The sequence below is a fragment of the Gymnodraco acuticeps genome, unplaced genomic scaffold (genome assembly GCF_902827175.1).
Source record: "Gymnodraco acuticeps unplaced genomic scaffold, fGymAcu1.1, whole genome shotgun sequence".
NCBI classification, from domain to species: Eukaryota; Metazoa; Chordata; class Actinopteri; order Perciformes; family Bathydraconidae; genus Gymnodraco; species Gymnodraco acuticeps.
Window position 1 is genome coordinate 68,540 of NW_022991300.1, and position 14,540 is coordinate 83,079.

The 14,540-nt window shown below is 46.0% G+C and overlaps 1 pseudogene; it reads right to left on the bottom strand.

Annotated features, from left to right (window-relative positions):
- Positions 1–2,507: 2,507 nt before the first annotated feature.
- LOC117562379 lies at positions 2,508–12,699 on the bottom strand (annotated as a pseudogene).
- Between the last annotated feature and the right edge of the window lie 1,841 nt (positions 12,700–14,540).

A 14,540-nucleotide genomic window follows, 5' to 3' on the forward strand; every position in this document is an offset into this window, starting at 1 on the left:
TTCGAGTTTCCTCCATCTGAAGATCGGCTCCTCTGTCTTCGCTCCGTGGAAATCTTCGGGTGTTTCCGGATAATTCCGGAAGACGATCGCTTCTCCGATCAAGAAATACCTTATTACACTAAACCAGAGGAGGGAGAAGTACTCAGATCTTGTACTTGAGTAAAAGTAGAAGTATTCAGATATTGTACTTGAGTAAAAGTAGAAGTACTCAGATCTTGTACTTGAGTTAAAGCAGAAATACTTAGATCTTAGATCAGAAATACTTTTTAATGCATGTAACATATGTAACATTAAGCTGCGGTGGCTCTTTTTTGTTGTTGCTGTAACTACGTGAATTTCCCCTCTGGGGGACTAATAAAGGTATTCTGATTCTGATTGTACTTTAGTGAAAGTAGAAGTACTCAGATCTTGTACTTGAGTAAAAGTAGAAGTACTCAGATCTTGTACTTAAGTAAAGTAGAAGTACTCAGATATTGTACTTGAGTAAAAGTAGAAGTACTCAGATCTTGTACTTGAGTAAAAGTAGAAGTACTTAGATCTTGTACTTTAGTAAAAGTAGACCTCAGGTCTTGTCCTTGAGTAAAAGTAGAAGTACTTAGATCTTGTACTTTAGTAAAAGTAGACCTCAGGTCTTGTCCTTGAGTAAAAGTAGAAGTACTTAGATCTTGTACTTTAGTAAAAGTAGACCACAGGTCTTGTCCTTGAGTAAAGTACGGCAGGAATAATCACATAGGAGGGACTCTGGGAAAAAAGAGAGTCAGATCTTGTACTTGAGTGAAAGTAGAAGTACTCAGATCTTGTACTTGAGGAAAAGTAGAAGTACCAGAGTGTATGAATACTCTGTTCCAGTAAAAGTCCTGCATTCAAAATGTTCCTCAAGTGAAAGTAGAAAAGTATTCTCATCTAAATATAGTGAAAGTAGCGACAGTAAAAGTAGTCGTTGTGCAGATTGGTTTATTTCAGAATAATATATATGATATGTTTTATAATGATTGATCATGAAAGTGTTCTCAAAGCTGGTGAAGGAGCAGCTAGTTTGAATGACTTTGTATACTGCAGGGTAGCTGGTGGATTTACTCCAGGTGGAACTAAAGTATGATTCAACACTTGATTAGATTTCACATCATTCATCCACATCTGTGAAGGAACTAAAGGTATTAAATACATGTAGTGGAGTAGAAGTACACCATTTACCTCCGAACTGTAGTGGAGTAGAAGTACACAGTAGCATTAAATGGAAGTAGTAGTACCTCAAATTTGTACTTATGTACAGAACTTGAGTAAATGTACTTTACACCTCTGCGCTAAACATGCACCAACACTGTCTTTATGGAGCCTTTGCGACGCTCAGTGGTTAATTTAGATCAGGTTTAATTATATTTCTTTATTGTAAGATCTCCATAGACAATAATAAATTGTGTTTCTTAATGGGAGTTTATTTCCTGAGCAATATACCTGCTATCTCAGGTGTGTGTTTATAACTTAATGAGTGAGCTCCTATGGTGTGATTAAATGGGCCTCAGTGTTATTATTGTTTATTTTAAAGTATAGCATTATGCCTCAACCATCTATAGAGACATGCTGTATTGCAACCAAGGGATTTCATTTCCCACTCACTAACAGCAGCTGACTTTACATTTTCCTCAGTTACTCATCAGAGAATAAACACTTTCTCTCCAACACTTGATGTTAAACAAAGTGCAGAAAAGCTTAGATTATTTTGTATTTGAGATTTTTAGAGAAAACACCTTTTTCTGAACTCGTACCTCCAGAAATGCCTTTGTCTGTTTTTTTAATTCATATTTCCTCTTTGGATGCTACATTTAATTGACTTTAATTGTGTGAAGGTGGATCCATCTAGTGGCCAACACATAGTATTACATCCTCTTTTAATTTTGAGTCACAGGGGGGGTTGGACAAAGTATTCTGATATTTCATTTGAGTTAAAGTAGTAATACCACAATGTTTAAATGACCCTATTATATTCTATTCTATAATACAATATATATAAAGTATATATTATACAGCTGATGCAGTTAATATTAACTTGTTAATTCACTGCTGGCAAGTTTAATCTATTCAAAAGGCAGCATTGTTTACAAGTTGATGAATCTTTAGTATCATTATTTAAACCTGAAAAGTAGCTTGCATCTTTTGTTATTGAATAAATGCAGAATTAAAATATGTCTCTGTGTTGGGGTAGACTGGAAAGTAAACGAGCAGAAAATGGAAAATACGTTTTATATATGTTTATTTTCATATCAAAACATACATTTGCATATTTAAACATACAATTTCAGACAACTTGTAATACAAAAAATAAGTGTCTTGATGCAAGGGATTATACAAACCTTTTCTCACATTCAGTAGACAAAAATAATAGGAATATTAATCCATAATGACATTAATGGTTAATAGCAGCCTGTGTCTGTTGATTGTGTGTATACAGGTATGTACATATTTGTATACATATTTTTATATATATATTGGTATTTTGTATTCGGGATTGTTGTCACATCCTGGCCCTGGCTGATCGCCTCACTCCCTCACCTGTGTATTTTCGCTCCCTGTTAATCACCTGCCTGGTCTCAATGAGCCTCAGCTGTCCCTAATGATCACTCCTCAACTGTGTATTTAGTCTGTGCTGTTTCCTTGGTCAGTGCCAGTTGGTCTTGTCTGTATAGCAGAAAGTGCTCCATGTTTCTCTTCTGACGTAAGCTATTGTTCTAGCTGCTTAGCATTTGTACCAACCTAGTTGGTTGTTTTTTTGTTGCTTCTCTAGTAGTTTTCCGCCAACTTAGTTGGTTGTTTTTCGTTACTTCAAGTCAGTACATTTTTTGATCATTGCCTGTTTTATTTGTACCTTTTGGATTAAACGCTTGACTAAAGACCTTATTGCCTGGTTGTGCTCTTGAGTCCTATTTTTTGCTCGTGCCTGTACTTGTGCGTGATAATTGTGGGAAACTGTATTTCGATCTCTCTGTCTGTACACACAAACTGAAAGATTGACAATAAAGTTGACTTTGATTTTGACTTGATTTAAACAGGGTCAAATCCCAGGCCTTGGTTGACTTCTTGCACTATTTGTACTTTTACATTTGTTTTATGTCTTATTATATATTATGTTGCATTGTTGGAGGAGCTTGGGACTTGAGTTTTTCATTGCCACATCTCCACTGTAGCTGTGCCTCTGACAATAAAGCTTTGAATCTTTGAATGTACAGTCTCTCTCAGTGTATCGCCGGTTTGGACGTTCTCCTCGGTCGTACTTTCATCTTCTCCTCCACTGTCCTGCATCCTTTAAAGCAGAAATGCTTCCGGATGTTTCCGCGGAACTTCTTATCTCTGAGGCCGTAGATGAGAGGGCTGAGAAGACGAGGAAGAATGTTGGTGAAGACGAAGGTGCTGAAGAAGATGTCTGTTCTCTTGTGGGGCCAATTGGAGACGAGGAAGAGGTTGATGAAGGGCGCGATGAAGGACAGCAGGCAGAGGACCAGCTGGACCCCATGGAGCAGGATGGTGTTTCGGGCGTTTCTCATCGAGGCTCGACCCACACCTGAAACCCCCCGAGCTGCGAGGAGCACGTTCAGATAGGTGAGGACCACCGTGAGGAAGACGAAGGAGAACATGAGCACCTGAGGAGGAAGAGGGGAGTACTTATTAACAGAGATGGCAAAAGTATACACGTCCTTTACGCAAGTAGAAGTACAGATACTCATGTTTAAAAATACTCAAGTAAAAGTAAAGAACTATGGGCTTTGAAATGTACTTAAGTAAAAAGTACGCATGAGGATCCTCTTGACGCTGTCAATTCGATCCAGGCTGTTTCTTCCTCATTACGGCCGACTCTTCCGGAGAGGTTCTCCGGAGACTTCATGAACTGCAGAGCCTTCCTCGTGCAGTGCGATCTGCATTTCCAACACAACCCAGGGGCTTTTTCATCAGACCATGCTAAAATGGTGTTTATCGTGTCCCATTTAACGGGAAGAGCTGCAGCCTGGGCTACTGCAGAATGGTCCAGAGACTCAGAGCTTTGCTATAGCCGACTTCATAGACACTATGAGTTGCATATTTGACCACTCGTCGCCTGCTACAGAGGCCAGCAGAAGACTTCTTCAGATGCGCCAGCACAACCGTCAGGTGGTTGATTATGCCATCGAGTTTCGCACAGTGGCAGCGGACAGCGGGTGGAATATTCCGGCTCTTCGTGACGCTTTTATGACTGGACTTTCAGATCCGATAAAGGACCAGCTGGCTCCTCTGGAGGTGCAGCGGGACCTGGAGTCTCTCATCGCTGTGTCAATCTGGATCGACAACCGACTTCGGTAAAGGGAGAGAGAGCGCCTGCGCACCGGTGACAGACATCCCAGTTTCTAGGGCTTCCCTCAGAGAAACCTTCCACCAGGAAGGACTTTCCAGCCCACGACTTCGGACCACCGGAGGACAGCGCCTCCGCTTGACTCAGACGAACCCATGCAGCTGGTCAGGACCAGGCTTTCTCTGGAGGAGAGGCAGCGCCGTCTGCGGGAGGGCTGCTGTTTCTACTGTGGCCAGCTGGATCACCAACTCGCCTCATGTACGGGAAAAGACCGAGCTTACCAGCCAAGAGGAGGGAGCTGGTAAGCAAGCTTTCCACAGACTTTTCTCCTCGTCCCGTTACCCAGGTAAACATTTTCATAAACAATCAGGCCATTGACCAAGGGGTGCTAATAGACTCAGGGGCTGACGAAGGTCTTATGGACCGGGGCATAGTCAAACAGCTAAAGATAAAAACTGTTCCGCTATCCCGCCCTATTAACGCCAGTGCCTTAAGGCCCTGACACACCAGGCCGAAATCGGCCGTTTTCGTTAGTCGGACGACGAAGCGTGCCCTGTCGCCCAAACTCAAATTTGGTGTGTCCTGTCGGCCGTGACACGCCTTATTTGGCCTTTCATGGCCGACGCACGGCCGATTCAACATGTTGACGAGAGTGAAAATGGAACGCACACGCTATTTGTTGTTTGTTTATATCACGTCTGTTCTTCTTCTCTGTCTTCCGGTTGTTGCCTCTTTTGAATGACGAATACACACTACCGCCGCCTGCTGGTAAGGAGAGTTATTGCCACTCACGCATGCGCAGTTCGTACATACTCGGCTGAAGTCTTTGCGGTGTGTTCCAGTGCGACACATGGCCAAGACGCAGGAGAACACGCCGACGCAACAGTCGGCGTCGGCATCGGCGAGTTCTCTGGTGACTGCTTGGTGTGTCAGGGCCTTACGACGGTCGTCTTTTGTTCACAGTTACCCACTGCACAGAGCCTATTCAGACCACTGTAAATAAGGACCATACAGAAACTATGCAGTTTCACATTTTCGAATCTGCTCAGCACCCGATTATTTTTGGTTTCCCATGGCTAAAGATCCACAACCCACACATTGACTGGCGCTCCCGGAAAATTAAGGGGTGGGGGAGGATTGTATTAATAGATGTAAACATTCACGAGCTGTTAATGCACCAACTGATCCTGGTAGGATCAGTTGGCTACCAGCCTCCGCTGTTTTCAGTCAACGAAGGAGAAGTAGCGGTACCATCGTTCAATGCCATGATTAGACACTGTCGCCGAATCTGGGCTGGTGCTCGCCAGTTCCTACTCAGAAGTTCGGCTCAGTTGAAGGCTGTAGCAGACGTCCATCGCAGGGCTGCTCCCCTCTACAGACTGGGTCAGAAGGTTTGGCTTTCCACCAAGGACCTACCTCTTCATGTCACCTCCAAGAAATTGGCTCCTAGGTTTGTGGGTCCATTCCCGGTGTCCAAGGTCATCAATCCTGTGTCTGTGCGCCTACGACTTCCGAGGTCTATGAGAGTACATCCCACCTTCCATGTCAGCAAGATCAAACCAGTGTATGAGAGCACATTTGTTCCCGCCTCCAAGCCCCCTCCACCGCCCCAGCTCTTTGAAGGTGGTCAAGTTTATAAGGTCCGTAAGCTGCTGGAGGTCCACAATAGGGGTCTGGGCAAGCAATTCCTGGTGGACTGGAAAGGTTATGGTCCCGAGGCAAGATGCTGGGTACCTGCATCATTTATTGTGAACAAGACCCTCATTCAGGACTTGTATGATCAGCCTGGGCCATCAGGAGTCAGCCCCAGGGGGGGGGGGGGTTACTGTTGTGTTCCATCATGTCTCCCAGTTCCTGTTTCATTTTGGTGCTCACCTTTTGTGTTTCATTCCAGGTCCCTTCACTCCCTATCCTTGTGTGTGTCTCCTGCTCTCATCAGCGTCTGCCCCGCCCCTGATTGTTTCCACCTGTGCCAGTTACCTCTTGTTTAAATTCCCCAGCCTTCCCTTCCCTTGTGTCAGTTCGTCTTGTCCTATCTCAATGCCAGTAGTCTGCGTACCAGCGATCACTTATTTTGTCTCAAGCCTGATTCATGCTCCTGAATTACTTTGTAATTTTTGTTCCTACCTTAGTGAGCGATTTTCTTAGTGCCTTTTTTGAGCCCTTTTTTCATCTCGTTAAGAGTGTCGCTCTTTTTTGTAAACCTATTTGGAATAAAGTATTTTACTCATACTTTATCTCTGTCTCCCGGTTCGTGCATTTGAGTGCTTTACCTTGTGTTTCCAAGTTCGTGACACAATGACTCTAAATAATAATGATCACGCCACCAAACACAGATTAAACTAAAGTAACCAGCCTGTTTTGAAAATGTAAGAAGTAGAAAGTACAGGTATTTGTGTTCAAAATGTAAGAAGTAAAAGTAAAAAGTCTAAAAAGTAACTAAAGCTATTCAATAAATGTAGTGGAGTAAAAGTACACCATATACCTCCTAACTGTAGTCGAGTAGAAGTACAAAGTAGAACAAATACTCAAGTGAAGTACCTCAAAAGTGTGCTTAAATACTTGACTGAATGTACTTAGTTACTTTACACCACTGCCGGAGGGAAAGGCGTGACAAACACAAATATCAGAGAGAAATTCAACGAGATAACAAATACCTCCACCACTAGACTGAGGGTCTCGTGGTACGGTGTGTTGAAGACCAAGGAGGCGTTACAGAAGACCGTCTTTGAGAAGGACAGACAGAGTCTGAGTGATGAGGATGATGATGATGTCAGTGAAGGCAGGGATGAAGGACACGAGCCAGATGAGAGCGATGAGGAGGTGGGCTCTCTGCACCGTGCAGATCTGGACGTGATGAAGAGGAAGACACACGGCGATGTAACGCTCCAACGCCATACCAGCCAGATTCAGAGGGCTGTTCCTGGAGGGAGAGAGAAACACAAAACTAGGGTCAACAGGGTGGGTGGAGGGGGTCTGGAGGACAGGTTTGGGCTGACAGCCCAGGGGCACAGCGGAGGACCAGGAAGGGGTCTCGGGCGGACGGCCCGGGGGAAAGGCAGAGTTCAAGGATGGGGACTCAGACGGACGGCCCGGGGGCAAGGCAGAGTTCAAAAAGGGGAACTCGGGCGGACGGCCCGGGGGCAAGGCAGAGTCCAAGGTGGGGTACTCGGGCGGACGGCCCGGGAGCAAGGCAGAATCCAAGGAAGAGTCAGGGGGCCGGGCCCGAGGGCGAAGACTGCGGCTCTCAGGGGGCCGGGCTCGAGGGCGAAGACCGGACAGCTCCGGAGGCCGGGCAGGAAAGCGCTGACGGGACAGCTCTGGAGGCCGGGCAGGACCCGGTGTCGGCCGGACAGGAACCGGAGCCGGTGGGACAGGCTTCGGCAGGATCCCCCATGGAAGAGGACCAGGAGTTGGCAGGACCCCCGGCGAGACATGTGACGGTGGGACCTCCAACGGAACAAGACATGGGATTGGCAGGACCCCCGGCAGAAGAGTCGTCGGCGGGACCCCCAACGGGACAGGACACAGGGTTGGCAGGACCCCCGGCAGGAGAGTAGTCGGTGGGACCCCCAACGGGACAGGACATGGAGCTGGCAGGAACCCCAGCAGAACCTCCAACGGCACAGGACATAGGGTGGGCTGGAACCCCGGCAGAAGAGTCGTCGGCGGGACCGCCAACGGGACAGGACACAGGGTTGGCAGGACCCCCGGCAGGAGAGTAGTCGACGGGACCCCCAATGGGACAGGACATGGAGCTGGCAGGAACCCCAGCGGAACCTCCAACGGCACAGGATATAGGGTTGGCAGGACCCCCGGCAGAAGAGTCGGCGGCGGGACCCCCAACGGGACAGGACACAGGGTTGGCAGGACCCCCGGCAGGAGAGTAGTCGGTGGGACCTCCAACGGCACAGGACATAGGGTTGGCAGGACCTCCAGCGGAACCTCCAACGGCACGGACATAGGATTGGCAGGACCCCCGGCAGAAGAGTAGTTGGCGGGACCTCCAACGGGACAGGACATAGAGTTGGCAGGACCCCCAGCGGAAACTCCAACGGCACAGGACATAGGGTTGGCAGGACCTCCAGCGGAACCTCCAACTGCACGGACATAGGATTGGCAGGACCCCCGGCAGAGGAGTAGTCGGCGGGGCCTCCAACGGGACAGGACATGGAGTTGGCAGGACCCCCAGCGGAACCTCCAACGGACCAGGACATTGGGTAGGGACTTGAGAGGAGACTCGAAAGGGGAACCAAGGGGGAACTAGAGAGTGGACTCGAGGAGGGACTAGAGAGGGGACTAGAGGAGGGACTAGAGGAGGGACTAGAGGAGGGACTAGAGGAGGGACTCGAGAAGGTAACTCGAGAGGTGACTTGAGAGGGAACTCGAGAGGGAACTGGAGAGGTGACTCGAGAGGGAACTGGAGATGGGACTAGAGAAGTGACTAGAGGTGGGACTAGAGATGGGACTAGGGAATTTACTAGAGGAGGGACTTGAGTAGGGACTATAGATGGGACTAGAGAATGGACTTGGGAAGGGACATGGGAAGTGACTAGAGGGGGGACTCGGGAAGGGACCAGAGAGGGGACTAGATAAGTGACTAGAGGAGGGACTTGAGAAGGGACTAGAGATGGAATTTGAGAGGTGACTCGACAGGGAACTCGAGAGGTGACTCGAGAGGGGACTCGAGAGGGAGCTGGAGGGGTGACTTGAGAGGGGACTCGAGAGGGAACTCGAGAGGACACTCGAGAGGGAACTCGAGAGGAGACTTGAAATGAGGCTTGAGAGGGGACTCGAGAGGTGACTTGAGAGTTGACTCGAGAGGTTACTTGAGAGTGGACTCGAGAGGGAACTCGAGAGGTGACTTGAGAGGTGACTTGAAAGGAGGCTTGAGAGGGAACTCGAGAGGAGACTTGAGAGGGAACTCGAGGGGTGACTTGAGATGGGACTCGAGGGGGGACTTGAGAGGGAACTCGAGGGGTGACTTGAGAGGGGACTCGATGGGGGACTTGAGAGGGGACTTGAGAGGGGACTTGAGGGGGGACTTGAAAGGAGACTCGAGAGGGAACTTGAGAGGGGAATCGAGAGGGAGCTGGAGATGTGGCTTGAGAGGGGACTTGAGAAGGAATTTGAGAGGAGACTTGAGCCGGTCGGTTCGCCAACAGACCACGGGGGGCTGGAGTCGGCCGGAATGCCGACAGGGCACGGGGAGCTGGCGTCGGCCGGTACGCCGACAGGACACGGGGAGCTGGCATCGGCTGGAGACGAGGGGCTGGAGTCGAAACCATGGCTGCTGGGGCCAGGACTGAGGCTGGAACCATGGCTGCTGGGGCCAGAACTGGGGCCGGAACCATGGCTGCTGGGGCCAGAACTGGGGCTGGAACCATGGCTGCTGGGGCCAGGACTGAGGCTGGAATCATGGCTGCTGGGGCCTGTACTGGGTCCGGAACCATGGCTGCTGGGGCCTGTACTGGAGCCGGAACCATGGCTGCTGGGGCCAGAACTGGGGCTGGAACCATGGCTGCTGGGGCCGGAACAGGGGCTGGAACCACGGCTGCTGGGGCCTGTATTGGAGCCCAAAGCATGGCTTCTGTGGCTAGGGCTGCTAGCCTGGACCTGCAACTCCTTCTCTTAGGAGCCGTTTGGAGGCTCCGTGGACCTCCAAAAGCCAGACTCCAGAGAACGACTCTTGGACAGGAGCAGGAACTGGGGCAGAAGCAAGGGTTGACTCCAGACGGAACACACCGATGCGTGTGGTGTCATAATGGGAATTGGGAGGCAGGGAGCCAGCATGGCTGGGGCTAGCAGGCAGGGGATAACACACCGAGAGGAAATCCAAAATCCAGCCAGGTAAGAATTTCACTAAATCTGGCTTCTCCATAGCCATCTGGTGTGCCTTAGCCAGAGCAGCCTCTCGCTGCTGAACTCCAGACGCTCCCCTCCACTTATCAGAACAGCCAGCCAAAGAAAAGGAAAAACGAAGTAATTCCAACTCAAAAGGATCTGCTGGGCCCATCCTTGGTTAGTTCCTTCTGTCAGGGTTGAGAGCGAAGCAGGCAGGACCCAAATGCAGATAAACAGAAAATACCTTTATTTCAAGGCTTAAAGACAGAGCAAAACAGAACTCTTCCCCGTGAACAACGTCAAACTACAACAAGGAACAACAAGGAAAAGACTAACAGAAAACACAGAACCTAAATGCACACATGACTAATCAAACAAACAAGAGACAGGTGAGGAGGGAGGAGGTGAACACTTTTCAAAAATAAAACAGGAAACCAAAGACAGAAAAAGACAAGACAAAACACAACACAGACAGATCGTGACACTGAGTACTTCTACTTTTACTCAAGTACAAGATCTGACTACTACTTTTACTCAAGTACAAGATCTGACTACTACTTTTACAAGAGTGCAATATCTAACTACTTCTACTCAAGTACACTATCTAAGTACTTCTACTTTTACACAAGTACAAGATCTGAGTACTTCTACTTTTACTCAAGTACAAGATCTAACTACTTCTACTCAAGTACAAGATCTGAGTGCTTCTACTTTTACTCAAGTACAAGATCTGACTCCCTCCCATGTGATTATTCCAGGATGAAACCCTACCTGTTGGTGGTGATTAAGACGACCAGCATGATGCAGCAGGGGATGAATCCTGGGTTTCCGGTGTAGGTGGCGATCACTAGCCCCAGAGAAAGTGTCAGCATGATCATGTCGTTAATCACCAGGTGGATGTACAGCACATACCTGCAGGAGAGGAAGAGGAAGAGGAGGAGAACATGAGGAAGACAACAAGAAAAACAAGAAACATATGTAAACAGGAAAGAGATGGGAGCGTCATGTTGAAGATGTCCTCAAAACCTGGTTAAAATCACTGATTCGGTCATAATAATAAAAACATGAATATAGCGATGTTTCGGAAACAATATCTTTTTGTTTTTTCCATCAGATTTGACTTTTGTACTTCTAGCACACTACTGGAGTTATTGGGACATTTGAAACACTCCTATGTACCACCCAATTCCTCAAAGTCTATACAATCAAATACAAATACTAACACATTAGTAAGGTCTAAGGTTTAATCTATATCCGTCATTGGGATGAAATAGCAGGTTACAGTAAAGCAGGATGAACAATCAACAGCTTTGAACTACAGTCTAGTCCTAAGAAAGTCCTCTGTACAATTAGGTGTTATTTTATACAACAGGTTTGTATTTTACATGGAGCAACATTATGTGCAATGCTTTACTGACACTGTAGAGCGCAGAGAGTCACAGTTAAAGAGTGACAGTAAAATAAGTCAGCAGTTGAGAGCAGATTTAAACTGTTTGAGTTTCAATAATGCCTCCGATAAATTGGAATCAACATGCAATGTGTTGCTTTAGTAAAGCTTTTCAGATTTCACAATATAAATACTGTAGTCTAAGGTTATCACTGTTAGAATATTAGCTGAACATACCATGGACTGATCATTCACAGTTTAAACCTCTTCATTTGAACCCCTGCTGAGATTACAGAGGGCCCAAAAAACACTTTTCTGGAAACTAAATCCAAATTAAATCTGAATGATCTCCTCTCATGGATCACTGTGACTAAAAAGACATGTGATAAAGGCTGCACAATTAATATATATGTTATGCACTATATGGACAAGTGCAATACTCAAATCTCAGGATGCAACATGTTTGTGAAAGGCTAAATATGTTTTATAATATATCGATGTTTAACAAAGGAGCTGCAGAGATATCAGAGCCTATCGTATCCTGCAGAAATGATAAATCTATCCAATTATTGTGAATAATAATCAGTTGAAATATCATTCAACTCATCTTAGATACTTATTTTTTCCAAATTGTGCAGCCCACGTTTCAATCATTTAGTATTTCTTGTTTTAGGGCGACAAGCTTTCCATATGTTAAAAGGACATTTGCTGTCACCTAAACAAAGTTTCAATCTATTTGAATATACTTGTTTTAGAGCAAAGCATTAATACAACAGCTGATTCCAACCTTTACCTCCACATTTAAGCAGATCTGAATATCAAGTACAATCTGTTTTACTGTGACTATGTTCACATATCTGTTTATCACCTGGGGTCTCGCTGGAAGTCCTTGCTCTTGAAGTATGTGTAGACAAAAGCTCCATTGATGCAGATGATGGTGAATACCAGGACAAAGGTGATGAAGTTCTTTGTGAAAGCTTCGTTATAGCTGTCGAAACGTCTGCTGGAGTTCATATTGTCCTCAGAGCTGGAGACACAAAACACAGATGAAATGAGAATAAGAGCCTTCGTTGTTCTTTAGTGAATCAAACTCCTTAGCTGAGCTCTAAACATGCCTGCTGTACGAGGAACAGGAAGAGCAGCAGTTCATTATATAACAATAATACAAATATAACAACATGTAAACTAATGAATGTTAACTTAGTGGTTTTCTTGGATTTATTTTTACACTATAGTATTATAAAAATAACATTATATTTATACATTTTATACCAATTTACATCAATCAGCAGTTTATAAATGTTCACTGTAGTTTGTAATAAAATGATAAATGCATACATTCAGAATATTGCTTTAAATGACATTTTAAAATGAATTAATTTCACTATTTGTGCACCTAGAGTCATACACATGACATTTAAACTATCCACAATATAAATACAGTGAGAACGTTTTTTAAAACATTGCAATATTAAATCGTTTCACAAGAACCACTTAATATCAGCTGCAGCGACAGACTCTCACCTGCTGACTCTCTGAATCCTCCAGCTGCCAGTCAGCTCCTTTATAATGTGTGTGTGTGTGTGTGTGTGTGTGAGAGTGTGTGTGTGTGTGTGAGTGAGTGTGTGTGTGTGTGTGTGTGTGTGAGGAGCATTGTGAACTTTTGATCATTAAAGTTAGTGAGGATGTTCCCCCGTAATCAACATTTGCATTAATTTACCGACTTTGAAATTAAAATGTTTTGAAGCATTCAGGATTATATTTACATTTGATTTAAAGTGTGTGTGTGTGTGTGTGTAAGTGTGTGTGTGTGTGTGTGTGTGTGTGTGTGTGTGTGTGTGTGTGTGTGTGTGTGTGTGTGTGTGTGTGTGTGTGTGTGTGTCTGGGCTTGGGCTGTTGTTAAGGTTTTGGCAACACAATATTTGTATTGCACTTAACATTGAATTAAACAGAGAACTTCTTCCACTTCCAGGCTTGCAAAGAACTTGAATAACATTTCCTTTTATTTCTTCCACAATATAATGTAGAGCTGATCCTGCTGAACAAAAAAGTGTAAGTATGATAAACCACCCCCTGTGTGTTATGCAGCTTTGTAAACGGTCTGCAGAGTCACAAACCCTCAAAGTACACCCTGTAGCGAGTACAACTCTAACACAGAGAAGACCTGTCTATGCTGCCCCAGAACGCCTCGTTGGAGATTGTTCTTTTTCCATTTTTTTCTTCCGGGAACCAAGGGACGTAACGATGGACCAATCCGTGGAGCTCCTCACACAAACCAGGATCCCTTAGCGTCACTATCAAACGCAGTGGGGGCACCTTTAGCGTCGATCTTCAACTATCAGGGAGTCCCATTGACTTGCATAGAGCTTTTCTCAGCCGCAGCTGCGTGGATCTCCGCTCACAGTTTGCCACACACTCACGTGTGTGTGCTCAGGCTGAATTTCGCGGTGTCTCGCTGTCTCGCAGACCCCACGCAGCAACCAAGAAACGACACCAGTAATCCAGCTCACACTGTCGGCTCCTCAAGCCTCAAAGGGCGGAGCAGCGAGCCCCGCAACGTCCCGCCAACACGGCACCCAGACCCCACGCAGCATTCCCATCTGTTTGTCATTACTGGTGTCATTTCCTGGTTGCTAACAAACGCCATTGTAACACATAAACACTGATGTTCCTCTGTAACGGTGGTGGACTCATCAGAACAGAGTGGGCGAGCTGACCAATCAGAGCACAGTGGGCTCATATAGGGAGGGGGGGGCAGGAGCTCCAACAAGCCGTGTAGGACAGAGAGTGAACACACATACTATACAGAGATGCTGTGAGAAACCAAGGTGAGTTTGGAAAATGTAACAATGTAAATCTATTCTAGTAGACCTCAACAATGGAATTATGATCAGTATAAATGGCCATGGCATGATGGGACCTTTAATTGCAGCCTTGATTTAAACATGCAAATCCCAGGTTTTGATTTGATTTTTTTTTTTACATTTGTTT